This window comes from Tamandua tetradactyla, chromosome 1 (genome assembly GCF_023851605.1).
Source record: "Tamandua tetradactyla isolate mTamTet1 chromosome 1, mTamTet1.pri, whole genome shotgun sequence".
NCBI classification, from domain to species: Eukaryota; Metazoa; Chordata; class Mammalia; order Pilosa; family Myrmecophagidae; genus Tamandua; species Tamandua tetradactyla.
The window spans coordinates 123,503,909-123,529,787 of record NC_135327.1 but is presented as its reverse complement, the minus strand read 5'-3'; the positions used below and the strand labels follow the sequence as shown (position 1 = coordinate 123,529,787).

General features: G+C 37.7%; 1 protein-coding gene across 3 annotated transcripts in view; it reads right to left on the bottom strand.

Moving 5' to 3' along the window:
* The window catches only part of CDK6 (cyclin dependent kinase 6), a 239,945-nt gene that overhangs the window by 132,189 nt on the left and 81,877 nt on the right, over nucleotides 1-25,879 (bottom strand). The gene's annotated exons all lie outside the window — the stretch shown is intronic.

Sequence of the window (25,879 nt, the reverse complement as noted above, 5' to 3'; positions counted from 1 at the left end):
TTCCTATTACTCCTCTCAAAAAAAAAAAAAAAAACCCAACAAATTTTGAAGGTCCCTGCTCCCTCCATACTTTCTTCTTCTCCAAATGAGGTAACATTCTCAGAGAAGCTGGTTTTCCACAGATTAGAGCATAATATTATCTGTCTACTGGAGCATACACTGTGAGGGGATTCATGAAGGCTTGGTCCAAGAAATTAAGGCAATCATATTCTTATTTGCTAGCATTTGATCCAAGGATGGACACGAGGCCCAGTCTTGGAGAACAGGACAAACCTGTCAGAGGTTTCTGGGAAGGAATTTCCTCCTTGATAAGGAGAGCACAGTAGAAAGCTCAACTGCTGTGCTTTCTCCTCACCTTTAACCCCTACCCACATTTCATATTGAATGCTACTTCTTGGGGGCATGAACTTGGAGCTGTAGCAACCACTCTGCAACAAAAGGGGAGACATCATCCACGCACATAAAAATGCCAGCATGTAATAAGGGAAAGAGCCTGGGTCTCTGATGATATTGATGAATAGATGAGTCACCTCTGGGACTGCCCACCTAGCCCTCTAGTTAAGAAAACAATAAACCCTATTTAAAGTCACTTTTTTTCACTGAGTGTTCTTAAATTTGCAGTTGGAAATTATTTTAACAAATTTAACGCAACTAAAATTATATTAACTAAAACATGTTATGGGCACTACCTTTTATTCCTCCCCCTTCCCTGTACTATTTACCGTTTTCTCATTGCCAATGATCTCTTCTAGATGTTAATCATTATCCTTTGAGATTAAACCTTCTCTACTAATAGTTATGATAGCCTCCTTTTTCACCAATCTACCATTTACTGGCAATACCCTATATTCATCAGGATTATGGCTCTATTCACCATCTTTCTGCATGAGCTGAACATCCTTGGATGCCTCCCAGCTAATACTTTAACTTCAGAGAACTAACATCTTCATTTCATTTTCATCACTGACCTTTTTTCCTATAAATTTGAATTTTTTAGAGGTACTTTAATTACATTTATTTGGATATCAAAATGCCATTCAAGTTTAGCACGCATCATAATTAAATTTGTAGAGCAACTTCTTTCTTTATACATCATTTGCTAGGTCTGCCAATTTCCTCAACTCTCTTGCTCCGTGGTCACCGTATCGACACCCACCCCCACCTCTATGCAAAACTTAATCCTCAATTAGTCCAACTACTCTCTTTCCCAGCTCTAACTCTGTGTCGCAAGTATCATCATCATTATGAAGTCAGCCTCCAATCCTGATGGCCTCAGTGCTACCACCTGATCCTCCAGGTCCCTAATGAGCCCTCTTGTGTCCTTTGGGGCTAGTCTAAATTTTCATGGCTAAATCTACTACTTGTCTCCTGCCTTTCTTCTTTTAGCAGACTAGCATACACTCCACTTCTGAGAGAAACAGAGACCATTAATGGATTGCTGTTAACTCCCTGTACTCCACCCATAAAATTTAAATGCACTAGCAACTATCCACTCTCCCTTGTCTCTCACAGTGGGAAATATTTTCTTCTTCCCATACTCTAGATCCCATTCTCTCCAGTTTCTTCAGGTACCTTAATTTGGGCCACTTCTCCTCTCCACTGTTCCTGGAACAATAAATAAACTAGAGCATCCATCCCAATCTCTTCTCAGTCAATGGTCTTTAGAGAAGTGCACATTTTCTCATTTCTCTTTCACTATACACTACTGTACCAAATTGAAATACAGTGTAGCTCCTGCAAGGTCACTAAAACTACCTGCTGAGCACCACCAATGAAACATTCTACTCCTGGTTTAACCTCACCACGGTGTTTCACACTGGACTCTGTCCTCTTCATTTTTTCCAAAATTGAAAGACTTTCTACTTTTCTGATTAGAAATTTAACAAATATTCGCTGTTAAATTAAAAAAAAAAGAAAAACGAGTTAATAAATAACAATCATAATTCTTCCATATCAAGATAACTACAACTAACCCCTTCAAGTATTTTTCTATACATGTTATTCTCATATAGATAGTTACTCTCTGTCTTATAAATTACATGCTGGTACATACTGTTTTTTAACTCCCTTTTCACATAAGCATGTATACTGAACTTAGGTACATGTTAATAAATATAAGTCTACTGCTCAATTTTTAATGGTTGTGTACTATTCTATTTGTATTTATATACTATCTATAGCCAATTATTTCTAAGCATTTAAAAAATAATGCACTAATTTTAAGTGCCACTTTGATCATGTTTCTACATTATGTGAACTTATTTCTGGAGTTTTGCTCTTTTGCCTCTGGAGTGGCTCTCTCCTTTAATTACTGAAGATTCAGAATAAATTTTAATATCTGGCAGGACAAGTTTCTCCTCTCCATATTCATATATTATTCATGTGGATTTTAGGATCATTTTATTCAATTTCCATGTCCCTCCTCCCCCAATTCCTTTAGTATTTCCACTGGTTGTCTGAAATTCAGATTGATTTGGAGAGAACAAATACCTTTTCAATATTGAGTCTTTCTTTATGAGAACATGGTATGGTTCTCTGTTTATTCAAGTTCCCTGGGCCCCTCAGCAAAACTTTGCATTTTTTTCACACAGTTCCTATACTTCTGAGACTCCCACTACAGGAGCCTGGTCCCCACCCTTCCTCTCATGTACTGTGTCATCTGCTCTAGATCTCATTTCTTGAATTCAACTTTTACTCTCTGGTCAGGGTGATCCTTCAAACAAGCAAACCTGACCCTTTCAAGTCACTCTCCTGTGTGGACGCCCTCTTAAGAAGCCCAATAGCACTCTGACCTCATCTTCTGAGACTCTGCAGAAGCCCTAAGTCTTTACTCATGCACTGCCCCATCTCCCCCATCTTCTGAGAGCAGGGTCTGCGTTTAATCATCCCTCTTCCAGATATATTGGATTCTCAGTATACCGTACTAACAGGTTGGATGACTTAAACAAATGAATGAGTTTTCATAGAGAAGTGAAGTCAAACTGACATGGAAACGGCCATGAAATCTATAAAAGCTATTAGCTTAAGAAGAACTCCCTGATTCCTACCCCCCAAATAATACCTTAACAGGTGATAAAACTCCACACAGGAATCCGAATAAGTAGATTTGGATAAGGGGATAAAGATGAAAGAGGTATGACATAAGAAAATTGTAATTTTTCTTGGTAAGCCAAGAAAAAAGGGGATCTTTAGGCCAAATGGAACTGAAGTGCTGCTCACCAAGACAAAAATGATAACTGGGTTAAAAGTCTAATGATTATCTAGAAGAATCTAACAAATTAACATTAAAACAGGCATCAGAATACGAACTTTCCAGGGAAAGATGGGCATCACTACTGGATATATATATATATATAACAACATTCATACTTAGCAGGCATTAAAACATCTTCATATGTATGTTAAGATCTCTGCTCCATTTTTTGAGAAAAACACCCCAAGGATCTATAGCAGTGAACACTAATGCCACTAAATCAAGAAAAGGCTCTGGTACCCACTGCTAGCAATGGCACTTGGCACCACTGTAAGTTTGAATCCATCCAGTTTTTTCCAGTTAGTACATGGATAGCCTTCAATCTCCCCATTATTAAGGCCAACAGACACAACTAAGCACATATTGGAAGATACAATAAAAAAATATTCATTATTTTAATTAAACCAAGTTGTACATTCCCTGTTCTTAATTTTGAAGGTTGCTAGCATTTTAGGTCTGGAAGTGTCCTTAGATATCATCTGTTATTATTCATTGAATATTTTATATGTCCCTTTTTGTATATAATCCAACTTTCTATATGTAGACTTCAGCTGATTTTCCATGTTGAGGTTCCCGCAAACTATTCCAGTGTGCTTTCATGGGATAATAACTGTATACTACAAGGATGAAATACAGAATTTAACTTAATATATATATTCAGAAACTACCACGAAGGAGGGAAAAACATTACTAATGAACTTTCTTACGTAATTAATTTTGGTGGCTTTCCCAACTTAACAAACAAGAACTTGTATGTGCGACATTAATTCCTTATGTTATCCATTAATGCTGAACTATGTGCATTCTAATACAGAGAGAGGGAGAGGAGCAAATGAGAACTTGAAAAGAACGCTCAGCTTCATTTGGTCAAAAAATGATCTTTACAAGAGTTTTTATTATAGGTCATAAAACACTGTTTACCACAGTGTACCTCTTCCTTGCAAAAGAAAAGAAATCCTTGCAGTAGTGAGAAGCTGAAAACGACTAATTGAGAGTACTCACATCTCTTTCCCATAAACACATGTGTGCATATTATCTGTTTTGGTTAGAGCTGCATGCACAGCTGTTTATAGGGACTCAGAAAAGGCGGTACCTCAGCAGTTTTTATTTTGTGTTGTTGCAAGGACTGAATTTTTAAGCCAAAGCCTGCTAGGGTAGAGGCAGCAAATGCCTCATCTCCAGGGGAAGAGGAGGAAGACCATATGCTTTTCACTACTAACTTCTTCAATCTACAGGAACAAGAGGATCTGGGTGGTCACATCTAGTCAGTAAAAGTACAGAAGCCAAGAGAAAAGGGGATCATTAGGCCAAATGGAACTGAAGTGCTGTTCACCAAGACAAAAATGATAACTGGGTTAAAAATCTAATGATTATCTAGAAGAATGTAACAAATTAACATTAAAACTGGCATCAGAATACGAAGTGTCCAGGGAAAGATGGGCATCACTACTGGGAATCTCTTAAGATCTAAGTATCCTGGTACAGGTACATTTATGCAGTATATACAGCATGAGCTTTAGGGTGCACCTCCCCAAAATGCAGGGTTCTGTTGCTTCATGAACTGGATACTCTCTCAAATATACCCTTCTTGTTTCCATGGCCCACCTAAAGCCTCCAGTTGGCTTCTTGGATCATTCTCTTTCCAAGCACCCAAAGTCCTCTTCCACTTCTTACCCTGGTCCTCCAAGGTTTCCTATAAGGAAGCACTTGCCCAGTCCCAGTCCTACAATTAGACTGCTGAGAGAAAATCACCACGAAGACTGGCACGTTACACACTACAGGCTCCATCTCAGTAGAGTTTTTGGTACTACCTTCTCTGGTTATGTGGTCAGCTCCCTTTTCTGGTGTCCACATGGCTACCACAAATATTCAACATTTGTTTGAGTTCCTCGTCTCCTTTGCAATTATGCTTCTCAAAAGCATCCTAAATTCTAAGTTTTGCCTCTACCGCCTCACCTCATTCATTCCTGGCTTTAACATTTAGCCATATTCTGAACCATACCAACCTCAGTGCTTCTGCCTGTTTTCTAGAATATTTCAAAGGAACATGTCCCAAAATAACAGTTTCCTCACTCCCATTAAAACCTGTCCCTCAGCCAGTATTTTCTGTCTTGAATATCTATCCAAATGATCAACTCAAAAATCTGACAGGACATACTAGATTCCTTCTCTCCTGACCACAAAGCCAATCAGTTAGCAGGTCCTGGCAACTTCTTAAATTACCACTCAAATCAGCCCTTCTCTCCCATCTCCAGAGCTCTGGTCAGATCCCCAGTATCTCTTACCTGAATTATTGCAATAGTGTTCCAACACAGATAGCTCCCAGTCTTTAAATTTATCATCTTTAATATTTTTTCCACAGAACTGAATAAGTGATATTTCTAAAATGTAAGTCTGAATCATACAGTGGTCCCCTATGGCTCACTATAAACAAAGGAAAAACTTTGCTTGCTAGCTAAAGCCTCTTAAGGTCTGACCCATAATTACTTCTAGATGTTTCCCCTCCTACTATGTTCTGAAGGTGACAAGTTCTGTTACACCTTTGTCCCTCTGCAATGCTGTTTCCTCTGTCTGAAATGCTACCTCTTCTGCCCAAACCCTCAACACACACACACACACACACACACACACACACACACACACACACACACACACACACACCAAAACACACATCTTCTCTGACTGGCTCCTTCCAACTTGTCTCTCAGGAATTACCTCGGCCAGCTCTGGGCAATTTTCCACACACATGCAGGCTAAGTTGGGTGGCCCCGCTTCTATATAATACCATAGCATGCCAAGCCCAGTGCTGTTACAGAACTAATTCCACCTTACTATAACTGTAGAGTCTTCTTCACTAGATTCGAGTCCTTAATGCTAAGGAAGAAAGAAACTGAAGTGGTGGGAGGGAGAGGAAAATAAAAGGGCATCCCAGGCACTTTACATATTAGACTACATTATTTCATTTAATCCTCACTGTAACCCCTTGAACAAATTCACTCATTCATTCATTCATAATTTGTGTCACAGGCCAACTCTGTGGCAGGCATCGTGCTAGGCTGGAGAACAACCAGGGCCTGCCTCACGGAGCCGGTGACGGAGGAAAGAAGCAGGCTTTGAGAGGTCATGCAAGGTGTCTACCCCACGCAACATCTGCTCTACCTGGAAGCCTGGTTCCTCTTGACCATGTGTCACAGAAACGCTTTGTCCCTCGCCCACTTCTCTTACCTCGGGCCTCAGGCACTGAAGAGTATGAGAGGAACAAACAACCTCTGTTTTAAAAATATGCTATGGCCCAGCAAATCCACTTCTAGGAATTCATCCTACAGAACCAACAGCACAAGTTTATAACAAGTCAATAAATAGGTTTATGCTATGTTGTTTGATAGAGTGAAAAAATGAAAACACTCAAAATGTCTACCAGTAGGGGAACAGTTAAATAAATTATGATTCATCTACAATGCAATGTCAAGAATATAGCTAATTCTAACACGTAAACTAGATAAATCAATAACGAAATGAATAAACCTTAGAGTAATTGGTATAGCTTGATTGTATTTATTTATTTTTTTGGGTGCATGGTCTGGAACCCAGGTCTCCTGCATGAAAGGTGAGTATTCTACCACTGAACCACCCGTGCACCCTTAATTGTATTTTGATAAAAGAAAAAAATGGGTGTACATATTTACATATCTATGGATATATCATATTAGTTGTCAGATAAAATACAGGATGTTCAGTTAAAGCTGAATTTCAGATAAACGATTAATATTTTTTTAGTTCGCCGCCTACAAAATTTGGGACATACTTACACTAAAATATTAGTTGTCCTTTACCTGAAATTAAAATGTAACTGAATGTTCCGTAATTTTATTTTTTTAATCTGGCATCTCTAGTCTACACACATATAAAAACATTCGGAAGATACAGCTACAGTTAAGGGTTGCTCCCTGGCGAGGGGTGGAGCAGTGGGAGGAAACTGAGGAGGAAAAGGGCAGTGTTGGAGGAACCAAAAGGAGAGATTTCCTTTTTTGTTGTTTAGTTTTTACATTTTTTATTGTGAAATAAAACCTATATACAAAAAAGCAATAAATTTCCAAGTACAGTTTAACAAGTAGTTAGAGAACAAATTTTTAAGTTTGATATGGGTTACAGTTCCATGATTTTTCATTTCTTCTTCTAGCTGCTCCAAGACACTGCAGACCAAAAGAAATATCAATATAATGATTCAGCAGTCATACTCACTTGTTAAATTGCATCTTCTCTGTTATATTCCTTTTTTTTTCTTTTTTTGTGATAAATAATATATATACAAAAAAGGAATAAATTTCAAAGTACACTGCAACAATTAGTTGCAGAACAGATTTCAGAGTTTGATATGAGTTGTAAATCCACAATTTTAGGTTTTTACTTTTAGCTGCTCTAAGCTACTGGAGATTAAAAGAAAAATCAATAAAATGTTTCAGCAATCATACTCATTTGCTAAACCTTTCCTCCTCTGTATAGCTCCACCATCACCTTTGATCTTTCTCCCACTCTTTAGGGGTATTTGGGTTATGGCCACTGTAACTTTTTCAGGTTGGAAAGGGCTATAAAATGGGGTAGGGGGATGGAACTAGTTGATGTTCTGGAGAGGCTGGCCCCCCTGCATTTCAGGACTTATCTGGCCCAAGGACCCATCTGGAGGTTGGAGGTTTCTGGAAAGTTACCCTAGTGCATGGAACCTTTGTAGAATCTTATATAACACCCTAGGTGTTCTTTAAGAATGGCAGGAATGGTTTTGGTTAGGGTTTGGCCAATTACGATACGAAACAATGTCTAACTGAAGACTGTGTAAGAGTGACCTTCAGAGTAGCCTCTTGATCTATTTGAACTCTCTCAGGCACTGAAAACTTACTTGTTACACTTCTTTTCCCCCTTTTGGTCAGGATGGCATTGTTGATCCCACAGTGCTAGGGCCAGGCTCATCGCTGGGAGTCATCTCCCACACTGCCAGGGAGACTTTCGCCCCTGGATGTCATGTCCCATGTAGGAGGGAGGGGAGTGTTTTCACTTGCAGAATTTGGCTTAGGGAGAAGGGAGAGGCCACATCTGAGCAACAAAAGATCCTTCTAGAAGTAACTCTTAGGCATACCTATAGGTAGACTAAGCTTCTCTGCTACACACATAAGCTTCACAAGGAGAGATTTCCTTTTAATCTCAAGGTTTGAAAGTGGCAGAATTGTGGGTGATTTAAAGATTCTTTGTGTTTGTCTGAATTTCCCAATTTCCTTTTAGTAATCAACAATCTTTTGAACATACAAAATATAAGAAGTCTCCAATAGAGTTCATGAAATAAGAAAAATCCTACAACAACCATTTAAAAATGAACTCACAGCAGAAAGTAAAAAATTTTCAGAGTTTTCTAAGAAATAATACACCATTTCCTAAAAGGTAGTTAATAGCGTCATTTTATATCCTCATCAGATTACTTAAAGAGAATAAGTACACTTATTTTTTGACCTCTACTTCTCCTGGCATAGATCCTAGGACAGAATAGGTACTTAACAAACTTCAATACTCTAATATTTAAAGTATAATAGTAATGGAAAGGTAAAAATTAGATATGGTTCTAATGATAATATAGCAACCCATTTTAGAGAGGAAGTAATGATACAAACAAGTCTGGGGTTGTTTTTGACTCTTATTTTGTTAAAATATTTAATAAAATAGTTTGAAATGGTAGCTAAATAAAAAATCTCTCAGAATGAGCCTGAACTTTCTTCGGGCTAAAAGCATAAAACCTAAGCGTTTATAAAATGAGAAATGAAATATATAAATATATATAACTATCATAAATATAAATAGTATATAAAGCATAATAAATATAAATATTAAATATACAAATATATAAATGCAAATGATAGATGAAAAAATCCTAAGGCACATCCATCACAAAGTTTGTACTGAATCTTTCCTTGAATACTTCCAATTTCTGCTTCTTTACTCCAGTTTGTTGGAATCAGTACATAGTCTTATAAAATGGTTTTGGAAACTTTTTATCTGGGCTCTATGGCTCTAAGCAGACAACTTTAGAGCAAAGATTTTGAGATCATCTCATACTCCATCACACATGACATTTGTTGGTTTGCCAAGAGGTATTAGGATAGTCAGTTCCTACTTGTGTTTCTTTAATAGTTTATACTTGGATATCTGCTTTTATTTTGTGGTACATCTAAGAGGAATACGGTATGTGAACACACACACACCCACAACACACACATATACCATATATAATCAAACTTTAATCATTCATAAAGCAGCACAAAGAATAAGCTAAAATAATTGTTTTTTCTTCTTTAAAGTTTATAAGCTCTCCTTTTCTCTTCTGACATTGTATTATCAGCTTTTATTTTTTGGCAGACAAAATGAACACTGGAATTGAAAGCTTTTAATATTTAAAAGTCTAAACAAGAGGCTTCTGTCAATGAAGCTGCATGTGAGGTATAGGTTTTTTTTCCTCTCTATTAACGTTTTAATTCTTATTCTGTTGTCTTTTTATTTCTTTTTCTAAATCGATGCAAATGTACTAAGAAATGATGAATATGCAACTATGTGATGATATTAAGAATTACTGATTGTACATGTAGAATGGAATGATTTCTAAATGTTTTGTTAATTTTTTTTTAATTAATAAAAAAAGAGGCTTCTGTCACATAAATTCAGTGTGTAGTTAAAAATGTTTTTCTCAAGACTTAAAATATAGCAGTATAGGGTGCTTAGATTCTATATCATGAATTACTGAAACATTCTAGAAAGGTATTAAGGAAATGTTTTGCCTCAGTAAGTCTACTTTTAAAATGCTCAATACGAGAAGTCCAAGTGATGATAAAATAATCAGTGAAGCTTTATCAGGGTGAAGAGAGGGAGGAAAACCCTATAATGATATTAGTCATCCCCCTAAATGCCTACCTTCATTTCCAGTGCTTACACAATTAAAGTCTAAACTCCTAAACCTGGTATTCAGGACGCTGTCAACACGGACCATGCTATCATACTTGCCTTGCCTTCCACAATTCCCTCTTATTGTAGTCCAATCTCCTTCCATGTCAGGCATCTGACATGGTTGATCAATCCCTCCTTCTAAAAACACTTTTCTTACATGGCTTCAGGGATTATTTTCCATTTTAACTCTTTTTTTGTGGCCTTCTACTACTTTAAATGTTAGAGGACTCAGGTTCGGTTCTCAGCCCCCTTTTCTTCTCCAGTTACACTAACTCCCTAGGTGACTGTATCTAATCTATAGTCTTAATAAATCCCATACACTACTGTTGACTCACAACAAACAGTATCTTTAGATTCTCATATTAAGAATGGCTTGGGGACTTCCTGGAAGATGGCGGCTTAGTAAGACGCGCGGATCTTAGTTTCTTCTCCAGGACAGCTACTAGGGGAGTAGAAACGATACAGAAAGCGCCCAAAGTCACAACAGAGATAAAAAAGACAGCGTACCCCATCCTGGAACGGCTGGCTGGCTGAGAGAAGCAGCTCAGGTGAGATCGCTGAGGCGCGCGGGCCTTACCGGGCGGTGCGGGAAGCGGCCGGAGTTACTCCCTTCCCCCTTCCCGGGCCGGCTGGGAGAATTGGAGAGGCGGTCCCCTGAAACCAAGGCAGCTGGCGCCCACACCACGCGCAGCCCCCCAGACCAACTGAGAGAATTGGATCGGAAATCCCCAGGCCGCGGAGAACGGTGACGGGTGGGGGAGGCCCCTTCCAAACCCGTGACTTCCGGGGAACGTGCACTCTCTCGGGTGGGTCGCTGCCGCTGGCGCCCTCCCGCCACGCTTGTCGCCCAGGGCCGACTAGGAAATTCGGACGGGCTCTTTCCCAGGCTGCGGCGACCAGCAACCCTCCCTGCGTTTGGACCCCGGACCGGCTCAAGCAGCTTCGGCTAGCGAACCCCCCGGACGGCGAGAGTTTTCCAAAGTTTAAGGTCCCACAGCACCTTTTACTGGTGGGACCCGCAGACAAACGTGTGCCACAAGCGCCACCTACTGGGCAGGATAAGAAAAACAGAACCCAGAGATTTCACAGAAAAATCTTCCAAACTTTTGGATCCAATACCCAGGGAAATCTGTCTAAATGCGCAGATGCCAACAGAAGATAACGGATCACGCTCAAATAATTGAAAATATGGCCCAGTCAAAGGAACAAACCAATAGTTCAAATGAGATACAGGAGCTGAGACAACTAATGCTAAATATACGAACAGAAATGGAAAACCTCTTCAAAAACGAAATCGATAAATTGAGGGAGGACATGAAGAAGACATGGGCTGAACATAAAGAAGAAATAGAAAAACTGAAAAAACAAATCACAGAACTTATGGAAGTGAAGGACAAAGTAGAAAAGATAGAAAAAACAATGGATACCTACAATGATAGATTCAAAGAGACAGAAGATAGAATTAGTGATTTGGAGGATGGAACATCTGAATTCCAAAAACAAACAGAAACTATCGGGAAAAGAATGGAAAAATTTGAACAGGGTATCAGGGAACTCAAGGACAATATGAACCGCACAAATATACGTGTTGTGGGTGTCCCAGAAGGAGAAGAGAAGGGAAAAGGAGGAGAAAAACTAATGGAAGAAATTTTCGCTGAAAATTTTCCACCTCTTATGAAAGACCTAAAATTACAGATCCAAGAAGTGCAGCACACCCCAAAGAGATTAGACACAAATAGGCGTTCTCCAAGACACTTACTAGTTAGAATGTCAGAGGTCAAAGAGAAAGAGAGGATCTTGAAAGCAGCAAGAGAAAAACAATCCATCACATACAAGGGAAACCCAATAAGACTATGTGTAGATTTCTCAGCAGAAACCATGGAGGCTAGAAGACAGTGGGATGATATATTTAAATTACTAAAAGAGAAAAACTGCCAACCAAGACTCCTATATCCAGCAAAATTGTCCTTCAAAAATGAGGGAGAAATTAAAACATTCTCAGACAAAAAGTCACTGAGAGAATTTGTGACCAAGAGACCAGCTCTGCAAGAAATACTAAAGGGAGCACTAGAGTCAGAACCGAAAAGACAGAAGAGAGAAGGATGGAGAAGAGTGTAGAAAGAAGGAAAGTCAGATATGATATATATAATACAAAAGGCAAAATGGCAGAGGAAAATATTATCCAACAGTAATAACACTAAATGTTAATGGACTGAATTCCCCAATCAAAAGACATAGATTGGCAGAATGGATTAAAAAACAGGATCCTTCTATATGCTGTCTACAGGAAACACATCTTAGACCCAAAGATAAACATAGGTTGAAAGTGAAAGGTTGGGAAAAGATATTTCATGCAAATAACAACCAGAAAATAGCAGGAGTGGCTATACTAATATCCAACAAGTTAGACTTCAAATGTAAAACAGTTAAAAGAGACAAAGAAGGACACTATATACTAATAAAAGGAACAATTAAACAAGAAGACATAACAATCATAAATATTTACTCACCGAACCAGAATGCCCCAAAATACGTGGGGAATACACTGCAAACACTGAAAAGGGAAATAGACACAAATACCATAATAGTTGGAGACTTCAATTCCCCACTCTCATCAATGGACAGAACATCTAGACAGAGGATCAATAAAGAAATAGAGAATCTGAATATTACTATAAAGGAGCTAGACTTAACAGACATTTATAGGACATTACATCCCACAACAGCAGGATACACCTTTTTCTCAAGTGCTCATGGATCATTCTCAAAGATAGACCATATGCTGGGTCACAAAGCAAGTCTTAACAAATTTAAAAAGATTGAAATCATACACAACACTTTCTCGGATCATAAAGGAATGAAGTTGGAAATCAATAATAGGCAGAATGCCAGAAAATTCACAAATACCTGGAGGCTTAACAACACACTCTTAAACAACGAGTGGGTCAAAGAAGAAATTGCAAGAGAAATTAGTAAATACCTCGAGGCAAATGAAAATGAAAACACAACATATCAAAACTTATGGGATGCAGCAAAGGCAGTGCTAAGAGGGAAATTTATTGCCCTAAATGCCTATATCAGAAAAGAAGAAAAGGCAAAAATGCAGGAATTAACTGTTCAATTGGAAGAACTGGAGAAAGAACAGCAAACTAATCCCAAAGCAAGCAAAAGGAAAGAAATAACAAAGATCAGAGCAGAAATAAATGAAATTGAAAATATGAAAACAGTAGAGAAAATCAATAAGACCAGAAGTTGGTTCTATGAGAAAATCAATAAGATTGATGGGCCCCTATCAAGATTGACAAAAAGAAGAAGTGAGAGGATGCAAATAAATAAGATCAGAAATGGAAGAGAAGACATAACTACTGACCTCACAGAAATAAAGGAGGTAATAACAGGATACTACGAACAACTTTACGCTAATAAATACAACAATTTAGATGAAATGGACGGGTTCCTGGAAAGACATGAACAACCAACTTTGACTCAAGAAGACATAGATGACCTCAACAAACCAATCACAAGTAAAGAAATTGAATTAGTCATTCAAAAGCTTCCTAAAAAGAAAAATCCAGGACCAGATGGCTTCACATGTGAATTCTACCAAACGTTCCAGAAAGAATTAGTACCAATTCTCCTCAAACTCTTCAAAAAAATCAAAGTGGAGGGAAAACTGCCTAATTCATTCTATGAAGCCAACATCACCCTCATACCAAAACCAGGCAAAGATATTACAAAAAAAGAAAACTACAGACCAATCTCTCTAATGAATACAGATGCAAAAATCCTCAATAAAATTCTAGCAAATCGTATCCAACAACACATTAAAAGAATTATACATCATGACCAAGTAGGATTCATCCCAGGTATGCAAGGATGGTTCAACATAAGAAAATCAATTAATGTAATACACCATATCAACAAATCAAAGCAGAAAAATCACATGATCATCTCAATTGATGCAGAGAAGGCATTCGACAAGATTCAACATCCTTTCCTGTTGAAAACACTTCAAAAGATAGGAATACAAGGGAACTTCCTTAAAATGATAGAGGGAATATATGAAAAACCCACAGCTAATATCATCCTCAATGGGGAAAAATTGAAAACTTTCCCCCTAAGATCAGGAACAAGACAAGGATGTCCACTATCACCACTATTATTCAACATTGTGTTGGAGGTTCTAGCCAGAGCAATTAGAGAAGAAAAAGAAATACAAGGCATCAAAATTGGAAAGGAAGAAGTAAAACTATCACTGTTTGCAGACGATATGATACTATACGTCGAAAACCCGGAAAAATCCACAACAAAACTACTAGAGCTAATAAATGAGTACAGCAAAGTAGCAGGTTACAAGATCAACATTCAAAAATCTGTAGCATTTCTATACACTAGTAATGAACAAGCTGAGGGGGAAATCAAGAAACGAATCCCATTTACAATTGCAACTAAAAGAATAAAATACCTAGGAATAAATTTAACTAAAGAGACAAAAGACCTATACAAAGAAAACTACAAAAAACTGTTAAAAGAAATCACAGAAGACCTAAATAGATGGAAGGGCATACCGTGTTCATGGATTGGAAGACTAAATATAGTTAAGATGTCAATCCTACCTAAATTGATTTACAGATTCAATGCAATACCAATCAAAATCCCAACAACTTATTTTTCAGAAATAGAAAAAACAATAAGCAAATTTATCTGGAAGGGCAGGGTGCCCCGAATTGCTAAAAACATCTTGAGGAAAAAAAACGAAGCTGGAGGTCTCACGCTGCCTGACTTTAAGGCATATTATGAAGCCACAGTGGTCAAAACAGCATGGTATTGGCATAAAGATAGATACATCGACCAATGGAATCGAATAGAGTGCTCAGATATAGACCCTCTCATCTATGGACATTTGATCTTTGATAAGGCAGTCAAGCCAACTCACCTGGGACAGAGCAGTCTCTTCAATAAATGGTGCCTAGAGAACTGGATATCCATATGCAAAAGAATGAAAGAAGACCCATCTCTCACACCCTATACAAAAGTTAACTCAAAATGGATCAAAGATCTAAACATTAGGTCTAAGACCATAAAACATTTAGAGGAAAATGTAGGGAGATATCTTATGAAACTTACAATTGGAGGCGGTTTTATGGACCTTAAACCTAAAGCAAGAGCACTGAAGAAGGAAATAAATAAATGGGAACTCCTCAAAATTAAACACTTTTGTGCATCAAAGAACTTCATCAAGAAAGTAGAAAGACAGCCTACACAATGGGAGACAATATTTGGAAATGACATATCAGATAAAGGTCTAGTATCCAGAATTTATAAAGAGATTGTTCAACTCAACAACAACAAAAAGACAGCCAACCCAATTTCAAAATGGGAAAAAGACTTGAACAGACACCTATCAGAAAAGGAAATACAAATGGCCAAAAGGCACATGAAGAGATGCTCAATGTCCCTGGCCATTAGAGAAATGCAAATCAAAACCACAATGAGATATCATCTCACACCCACCAGAATGGCCATTATCAACAAAACAGAAAATGACAAGTGCTGGAGAGGATGCGGAGAAAGAGGCACACTTATCCACTGTTGGTGGGAATGTCAAATGGTGCAACCACTGTGGAAGGCAGTTTGGCGGTTCCTCAAAAAGCTGAATATAGAATTGCCATACGACCCAGCAATACCATTGCTGGGAATATACTCAAAGGACTTAAGGGCAAAGACACAAACAGACATTTGCACACCAATGTTTATAGCAGCGTTATTTACAATTGCAAAGAGATGGAAACAGCCGAAATCTCCATCAACAGAAGAGTGGCTAAACAAACTGTGGTATATACATACGATGGAATACTATGCAGCTTTAAGACAGGATAAACTTATGAAGCATGTAATAACATGGATGGACCTAGAGAACATTATGCTGAGTGAGTCTAGCCAAAAACTAAAGGACAAATACTGTATGGTCCCACTGATGTGAACAGACATTCGAGAATAAATTTGGAATATGTCCTTGATAACAGAGTCCGGCAGGAGGTAGAAACAGGGTAAGATAATGGCCAATTGGAGTTGAAGGGATATAGACGGTGTAACAGGACTAGATACAAAAACTCAAAAATAGACAGCACAATAATACCTAATCGTAAAGTAATCATGTTAAAACACTAATGAAGCTGCATCTGAGCTATAGGTTTTTGTTTTGTTTTGTTTTGTTTTGATTTTACTATTATTACTTTTATTTTTTTCTCTATATTAACATTCTATATCTTTTTCGGTTATGTTGCCAGTTCTTCTAAACCAATGCATATGTACTAAGAAATGATGATCATGCATCTATGTGATGATGTTAAGAATTAATGATTGCATATGTAGAATGGTATGATCTTTAAATGTTGGGTTAATTTCTTTTTTTCCGTTAATTTAAAAAAAAAAAAAAGAGAAGGGATAATTGGAGCTGAAGGGATACAGATTGTACAACAGGACTGGATATAAAAACTCAGAAATGGACAGTACAATACTACCCAATTGTAATGCAATTATGTTAAAACACTGAATGAAGCTGCATGTGAGGTATAGGTTTTTTGTTTTTGTTTTTGTTTTTTTTTCTTTCTATTATTGTTTTAATTCTTATTCTGTTCTTTTTATTTCTTTTTCTAAATCGATGCAAATGTACTAAGAAATGATGAATATGCAACTATGTGATGTTATTAAGAATTACTGATTGTACATGTAGATTGGAATGATTTCTAATTGTTTTGTTAATTAATAAAAAAAAAAAAGAATTTCTTAGAAATAAAAAAAAAAAAAAAAAAAAAAGAATGGCTTGGGTTCCAACTGCCTATTTTACACATTCACTTGGATAGTTAATAGCCATCTCAAACTCCACACGGTCAAAGGATACCTCTTGGTCCTAGGAGTCCATGCCAGTTCCTCTCATTCACACACTGCACACCAAATCCATGAACAAGTCCCTGATACAGGTGAGTAGTAAACTCAACCACTTCTCACCTCTACTAAGCAACTGTTAAGAGTATGTACTCTGAAGACAGACTGTTTGGGTTCAAATCCTGGCTCAAATAATTACTTATGACTTTGTACAAGTAATTTAGAAGTCCCCACACTTCAATTTCTTCATGTGAAAAATGGAGATAATAACATTTCCCATGTAGAACTGCTGTGAGGGTTATATGAGTTGATACATGTTTTGTCTTTAAAACAAGAGCTGTCACACCAAAAGTCTCAATAAATGTGCTATTACTACTACTACTATTAGGTCACCATATTTGTTATTACTACAATTACATTAATTACCATTACTCACATGAACTACTGCTTATCTCCTAAATGGATTCCTGCTTCTATTCCCATCTACTCCTATACCCAGTATATCAGTCTCTACACTGTAGCCAGAATGATATTTTCAAAAGGCCTATCAGTTTACACCCACGATCTAAGTACTTTCCAAAAGAACAAAGGCCAAACTCCTTTCTGTGGCCTGCTGAGCTTCTGCCCAATCTAGCCCTGCTGACTTCTCTGATCTCATCTGGTACCACACTCCCTCTTCTCATGATGCTCCAGTCACCCAGGTGTGTTGCTAATCTCCCAGAACACAAAATTTGTTTGTATCTGCTTCCATGCTATCCAGACCTCTGCCTGGGAGCCACTCTGCTGACAGGGCTTCTCTTACCATCTTTTCTAGAATAATCCCTTAAATCTTGTATGATGGTTAGGTTCTGGTGTCAACTTGGCCAAATGACTATGCCCGGGTGTCTGATCAGGCAAGCACTGGCCTGACCATTGCTGCAAGATAGCTCATGGCTGACAGATAAACTGGAAGGCTGGTGTATTGAATCATCAGGCAGCTGATTGTATCTGTGGCTGATTACATCTGTGATCAATTAAGGCATGTCCTTTTACAATGAGATAATCCAATCAGTTGAGGGCTTTTACGGAAGAAGACAGACTCTTTCACTGCTTCTTCAGCCTGCCAGTCTCTCCCATGGAGTTTATCCAGACCCTTCATCAAAGCCGCAGGTTACACAGCCTGCCCTATGGATTTTGGACTCTTCCATTCCCAAGGTTGCATGAGACACTTTTATAAATCTCATATTTAAGATCTCTCCTGTTGGTTCTGTTTCTCTAGAGAACCCTAACACACCTTGCCATACATTTCTCAGTACTTGAAATTATATTAAATATACAGTTTCTTGGTTATATAGTATCTGTCTCCCCACTACTATGTGAGGTTCATGATGACAGGAAATTGTTGTAACCACCTGGTACAGGGATGAAGACAGAACAGGCACTTAATAGACATCTGTTAAATGAATGTTATACACTGTGACAGTTTATACAAGGTAGACTTTAACTGGTAGCCCTCACCCAAACCTTATTATATGTTACGTCAGTTTGCAAGTTGTTGGAATGTGAAACATTAGAATTGGAACAGCTTTTATAAAGGGAATTTATTGAGTTACAAGTTTATAGTTCTAAGCCTATAAAAACATCCAAACTAAGGCATCCAGGGAAAGATACCTGTGCCAGTTTGAATCTGTAGTGTACCTCAGAAAAGCGATGTCCTTTAATCCTCAACAGTACTGCTGGGTGGGAGCGTTTTGATTGTTTCCATGGAGATGTAACCCATCCAAATGTGGGTACTAACTTTTGATTAGATGGGTTCCATGGAGATGTGTTTCCACCCATTCAAGGTAGGGCTGCTTACTGGAGTCCTTTGAGAGGGAACTATTTTAGAAAAAGCCACGAGAGCCCACCTAGCCAGAGACCTTTGGAAATGAAGAAGGAAAATGCCCCTGGGGGAGCTTCATAAAACAAGAAGCCTGGAGAGAAAGCTAGCATATGTTACCATTTTTGCCATATTCCTTTCCAGTTGACAGACAAACCCTGAAAGTCATTGGCCTTCTTGAAGCAAAGTACCTTTCCCTGATGCCTTAGATTGGATATTTTTATAGGGCCTTGCTTTAATTTAGACATTTTCTCAGCCTTAGAGCTGTAAACTAGCAACTTAATAAATTCCCCTTTTTAAAAACTGCTCCGTTTCTAGTGTATCGCATTCTAGCAGTTTTCAAACTAGAACAATACCTTAATTCAAGGAGGGCCGATGAGACGGGAACACCTCTTCAACTAAGTAGTCACATGACTGGCATCTTCTGGTCCCTCGCTCCTAGGCTCCATTGCTTTCAGCCTTTGTTCCTGTGGGGGTTCCTCACTTTGCTTCTATGGGGCTTGCTTTTACCTCTTGGCTTCCCTTGGCTATATACAGGTTCTGGCTTGCGTAACATCTCATGGCAACATCTGCTGGGTTCTGAGCATCTCCAAACATCTGTGTCTCTGTTCTCCAAGTTTCAGCATCGGTGACAGCTTTGCTATGAAATTACTGTTGGCTCTGTCATTTCTCGCTCTCTACAAAACGTTTCCTCTTTTAAAGGATTCCAGGAAGCTAATCAAGACACACCTTGAATGGGTGGAGTCACATACCCATCTAATCAAAAGTTTACACCCACTTGTGGGCGCACCACATCTCTGTGGAGATAATCTAATCAAAAGTCTCCAACCTACAGTATTGAATCAGGATTAAAAGAAAAGGTTGCTCCCATAAGATTGGATCAGGATTAAAACATGGGTTTTCTGGGGTACATAATACTTTCAAACCAGCACATGTTTTCTACACCTGTGTTTTTGTAATACTGATCTGACTGTAATATTGCCTCCTCAAACCTCAGAAAAATCCTATTTACCCTATGGAAAAGATACTCTACTCTCTACGTAAACTTAGCTCCTTGTAATTAAGATCTCAGCATTTAAGTTCCTTGAGAGTAAAGACTCACTATTTCCCTAACACTGCACATAATAGGTACTAAGTTAATGATGTTTGTTTAAATTGAGAATGACTTCTTTCTGATTAAGAAGCAAAGAATCATCTGTGAGATCCCAACCCACAAGCCTGAGCAATACAATTATGGGAAAGAGGATAGATATCCAGTCTTTGGGTTTGGGTCATAGAATACTAATTCTATTTGCTAGTGCCACTTAAGTTAAATTTTCCCAGAATGCTAGCTTTGAAAACCTGTCTTTTTAAATGTGCAATATGGATTTCAAATGCATTCTCACCGTTTTTTACAAGCCCCACTTTGGCTTAATTTAGCTCTCAGAATATAAAAATTTGCCTGACATGAATTAAGTTAGGAAAAAAAAAAGATTTAAGGATATTTAATGATGGCTCTATATCCAGGTTTTAAGGCAGAATGTGGATTACCAGTCAAACAATCATAAGATATGTTTTCTATAGGGATTTTTTGAAAGGTCATTAAAAAAATCAATTAGTAAAATTTACAGCTTAGATGGCCTTCCTATTTTTTACGAGGCAAATAGACATAGATTCTAAATAGCTAAAAACACTAAATAAAGAAATTCCAGGAGTGATTTCTGAGCTGCTTAGAGAAATAATGTATACAAGAATTCCTTCAAAATATTAAAATTATACTTTCACTAGCATTTCAAATTAGATATATTTTAACATTTGTTCCCCCTATTCCTTATTTTTATTCCACATGTTCTACTCGTCTGTTGACATGGTAGATAAAAGAAGCATCAGACACAAGGTTTTCACAATCACACTATCACATTGTGAAAGCTATATCATTATTCAATCATCATCAAGAAACATGGCTACTGGAACACAGCTCTACATTTTCAGGCAGTTCCCTCCAGCCTCTCCATTACATCTTGAATAACGAGGGGTAAGGGGTATGGTATATATAATCTTTTTTTTTCTGTTATCATTTTATTTCTTTTTTGGTTGTCTTTTTATTTCTTTTTCTGAATTGATGCAAGTGTTCTAAGAAATGATGAATATGCAACTATGTGATGAAATTGAGAATTACTGATTATATATGTAAACGGAATGATACATTAATGTTTTTGTTTGTTCTTAATTTTTTTTAATTAATAAATAAATTTAAAAAATTATACTTTCATTTGTCTCCTTTTTTTTTTTTCATTTGTTCCAAAATAAAGGTATAAAACTAAGATGCACAGGAAAAATTAAAAGTCTTAAGCTGGTGATAATTCTCCTACTTCAGATGCTTTTAAATTATTGCTGATATTTTAAGGAGAAAAGAGGTGTTTGGGATAAATTTTTGTCTTGAATTACACTGGGCTCCAAATCACAACTGAGTTAAAATTTGTGTAGGGATCATTCTCCCAGAATTAAAACAAAAACAAAAATGACAGGGTCTTTTCATTTGCGAGAAGAGAACTTAACTAAATTAACAAGTGACTATTCTAAAGTAGACTCTTTTTTTTCAATGACAAAGGTATGTCGACACATCTACAAACAGGTGACTATTTACAAATCTGTGGGGAAATATCCTTAAAATCATAATTACTTCGGCAGTTATATTAACTTTTCACGGGAAAGTTATGCTAAAGAAACAAGACTGCCTGTAAAGCACACATTTTTATTCCTGAATGGTTTGAAAGTAAATCTGCAGAAATAATAGTATACTCTCCTTAATTCTGAATATAAAATAGAGATGTTAATTAAGACACAGTATGTAATGATCAGCCAACATCTACTAAAAAGATGTTTCCAAATCCTATCATTACTATAGGATTTAACTATAATAAAATTAAATCTGCCTTTATTTTGTTTCTGAATTTATTTTGTACACTTAGAGGCTTATAAGAATTAAAATTATAAAAATAAATTACCTCAGTGACCCAGAGGGCATGGAAATGTTAGAACATTTATACACATAGCACTTACTCATTAAATAGCACTGACAAAGATACAGAAATTATATTTAATTCTAGTACAGTGATTTAGATGAAAACAGTCTAATGGATTGTGAAAGTCACAAATCTAGCTCCTGGCTCTTTACTTGTGTGAACTTGGGCAAGTCATTAATTAGCTATTTATGCCAGTTGCCACCATCTGTAAAATGAGGACAGTACTAGTTCTCAAGTTCATGTGAATGCCCCAGGCTTAGAAGTTTACCTCAGAATTTAACCTCATCAAAAACAAATCCAATCAAGATGTAAAGGTATAAGATATGTTAATTTTCCTTAAAGTGCAGACTAGACAATGGCTTCCAATGGCATTACAGAGTTGAACTATTCAACTGTTCATAAGAATAGTCCTAGTCAGGCTTGTATCTACATGAGAGAAAACTCTGAGGGTAAACAGGGGATAAGTTCTGGGGAAATGAATGCAGTGAGTCATTAGGACTAGAAGAGAAATGAAATGCTATACCAAATTCTGTCGAAATTTCAGGACTTAAAATAAGAACTACTTTTTCCCATGAGAACTCAGCAATTATAATTTCAATGAATGTTAGGAAAGAATTTCAAGTTGCTAGTTGACATATTTAAATGCAAGTGTTTTCAATGAAATGTGCCATTTTATAAAATAGAGTCCCTATTAATTAATGCCAAAACAAGAGGATTTTTATGGAATTACATAGTACAGACACACGACTACTAAAGCAGTTCACTAGGATTGATGCTATTCTGAATACCACAGGAGTTAGCAATGACCCGGTGCCTTCGCATGAAGTTAAGCCAATGTGTTTTTGTCTAATTGGCATTTTTTTCATCTATTCCTGTTTCTGATCATTTGATATTCCTCTGGAGCCTACAAAATCTTCAGGTATGTGCTTCAAATAAAGTCATGACATTACATGACAGATTCTGAAATCAGACCCAAGAAAATTCTGAGAAAACAATGCTAACTGAACAGTAAATATAATTTATCTAGTTTCTATATGTTATCACATTTAACTAAAATAAGAATCTACTGTATGGTGAATAAATTAACTTCTGTACACCAAATTGTGATGTTTATTAACTTACTAAATTACATACTTCAATATTCACCTAAATTCAAACAGAAATTATTGATAATCTCCTAAAATCAGAAATTAGTAGTATATAACATAAAAATCACACACAGGGAACCCATATTAATGTTCAAGACAAGAAGAGTTCCCATAATTGAGGATTTAGCTTATATTCATGTGGGCCCACATTTATGTATACTTTGCAGATTCTCTTTTGTGATCTACTATTTGAAAGATTATAAATAACTGAGGAAATAAATTTCTCCAAATCTACATATTATTTTAACATTAAAAATTCAGAAATATTTCTACATAGTATTAGAAATATTTTAAATTGGAGAAGAAGACCGCCTTTTAAAATTGGCATCTCTTTCTCTAATATGGCCAACTAAAACTCATGCTTCAAATTTACAGCCTGACAACTTGGCCGAAATTGACTGTGGCCTCCCTGGAAGAAAGTCACCTCTACCCAGATGTGTGGTCCTTCCTACTACCTGCTGTCCATGGGGAGAGGTGCCCCTTTGCAGTTGCTGGGGTTGGCCGTGAACTCTTGGTGTAGCATCCACTGAGTCAGCTCATGGAATGATGTAAACAGCTCAACTTGGAAGGGTAGCCAGGAGTGTGAATTCTGCCTCTGCTTCACTGTTGGAGCTTAGACAAGCCCTTAAACTCCCTGTACATCTGTTTTCTAATGTATAAAGTGATGTCGTTGGATTGAAACAGCCCTAACATCCATCACTGACATTACCCCTAAGGTCTCCTTGGTGATCATTTTCCATATTGGAAAGAAATGAAACCTAGAGAATATGATACCGTACTACTTCTACTCAAGTTAACCTAATGGTTGCTTTCATCCCTCACTTTAAGTTATCTTCAATGGCACCAGAATCTTCCTCAGTAACATTAAATAAGAACTCATTAAAACTCAGGTAAGACCATTGCCTCCAATATTGAGTCATGGCTCAATCACACAGAATAACAACAGCTCATGCCTCCTATGGTTATCATTATTGATCATTTTCAGAAGAACAGTTTGATCAAGAAATACTCATGACCCCAAGCAAAATGGTATCTTTTTAGTAAAGAAAGTCCCAAGTATACATATATGAACTCAATATCTATTGGAGTTAAAAACCTGGTAAGAAACCGTTGTTGTTTTTTTTTTTCCTCTAAAGGGTTCTAATGATTAGTTTAAGCAAACAAATTTTGAAAAACAATCTCACGTGGGGCCTTCTCATTCATCTGCCTTTCTGGGCTGGCAGTCAGATTCTCACTAGCCAAATGCACCCCACAGCACAGTATGTGCTTACAAAGGTTAGTCAGGCACTCTACTTGGATAACAACAGTTTAATCATTTCAATCTTTAAAAAATGAAACAAAGTTTTTGGAAGCCTTGTATTTATTTTAGAGTTTCTTTTCTCATCTTGGATTGCCTTTCTCCTCTAAAAATGGTTCTCATTTCCTAAAGTTGTTTGTACTCTCTAAAAGCTGCCATGGCTCTTGGTGAAGACGGGTTGACAAAGTCAGTCGGCAAGATGCATCTCTTTGGAAATGGAAGCTGTCTGAGGTCTACCAATTTTAACTACAGTTTAAACTGAAGAGAAGTTTATTGCTGCTGTAGTCCCCTTCCCTGCCAGGATGCATGACAGTAAATTACCAACGATTAAAAGGCCAGTTTCCTCTCATCCTCTTTGCCCTCACCACTCTTCTGGGCTCCTAGCAAAAACATAAAACCAACCCCCAGAGGACAAAACCTGCCACCAAGGCGGCAATGCTGCAGTAATTTCCCAAGGCATTATGATTGATAACGATCAGCAGAGCGTGGGATAATAGTTCCCCTTAATTTACTGGTCCCTTTGAAGGGTTAAAATATGGCAGATGTTGATAGCTGACACTCCTTGCTAACAGGAAAGACATATAGCTGTGGGGCCCAGGTCTAGGCTTTGCCTTCCCTGCAGCTGTCTGTGTACAGCTAATTGTATCCACTTGTTTAACCTCGGGGAACGTCTGGAGGGGACCCAGTGCCACAAGGGTACCTTTTTTTTTTTAACGGTCATTTCCTCTCTGGTGTAACTTGCATGACAGTATGTGACAAGCAGAAATTAATGAGGACACTGCTGTGCCAATTCCTCCTGAATTGCTGACACTGGCCACAGGCTGCCTGTTTGCCACCCAGCCAAGACCTCACATGAAACATGGCGAGAGGCCCACAGTTCTATTCACCAACAAGCCAGCTGGTCAGTGATGAGAGGAGCTGAAACAATGTGGTACGCACAAACCAGGAAGAAAATGCTTTACAAACTGCTTCAAATCAAGGAGGTAGCATTTGCTGGTTTATTTTCCTGAGCGGCAAATTACATGAATCCAATCTCCAAAGCGCTTTGGGTATAAGAGAAGTATTTCTCTTCCAAGGCCTTATAAGGTATAAGCTAGGATAGAAAGATTATTCAGGCAAAAGGAAGCCACATGAGATTCATCTCCAAGGCGGCTTTTCCAGCAGGCAGCCTCCAGGAAGGTCTGGGAGCCAAGAAGGTATTGCCTGCTATAGCTAACTAACATGGTGCTGCCCAGTTTAAAAATTCTATGCATGGGGTATCTCTTTCACTCCTTCTCGCACATATAAGCACATACACAAAAGACTCTCAAGCCCATTAACTGTCTGCAACCTTTTGCAAGGTAGGGAAATCTGCCCCAACCTTCGCAGAGTCTGCTCTCTTCCTTAATACAATCAAGAATCAAATTCAGCCCACGGTCAGAACGGTGGTTCTGTTATACATTGGGCCTG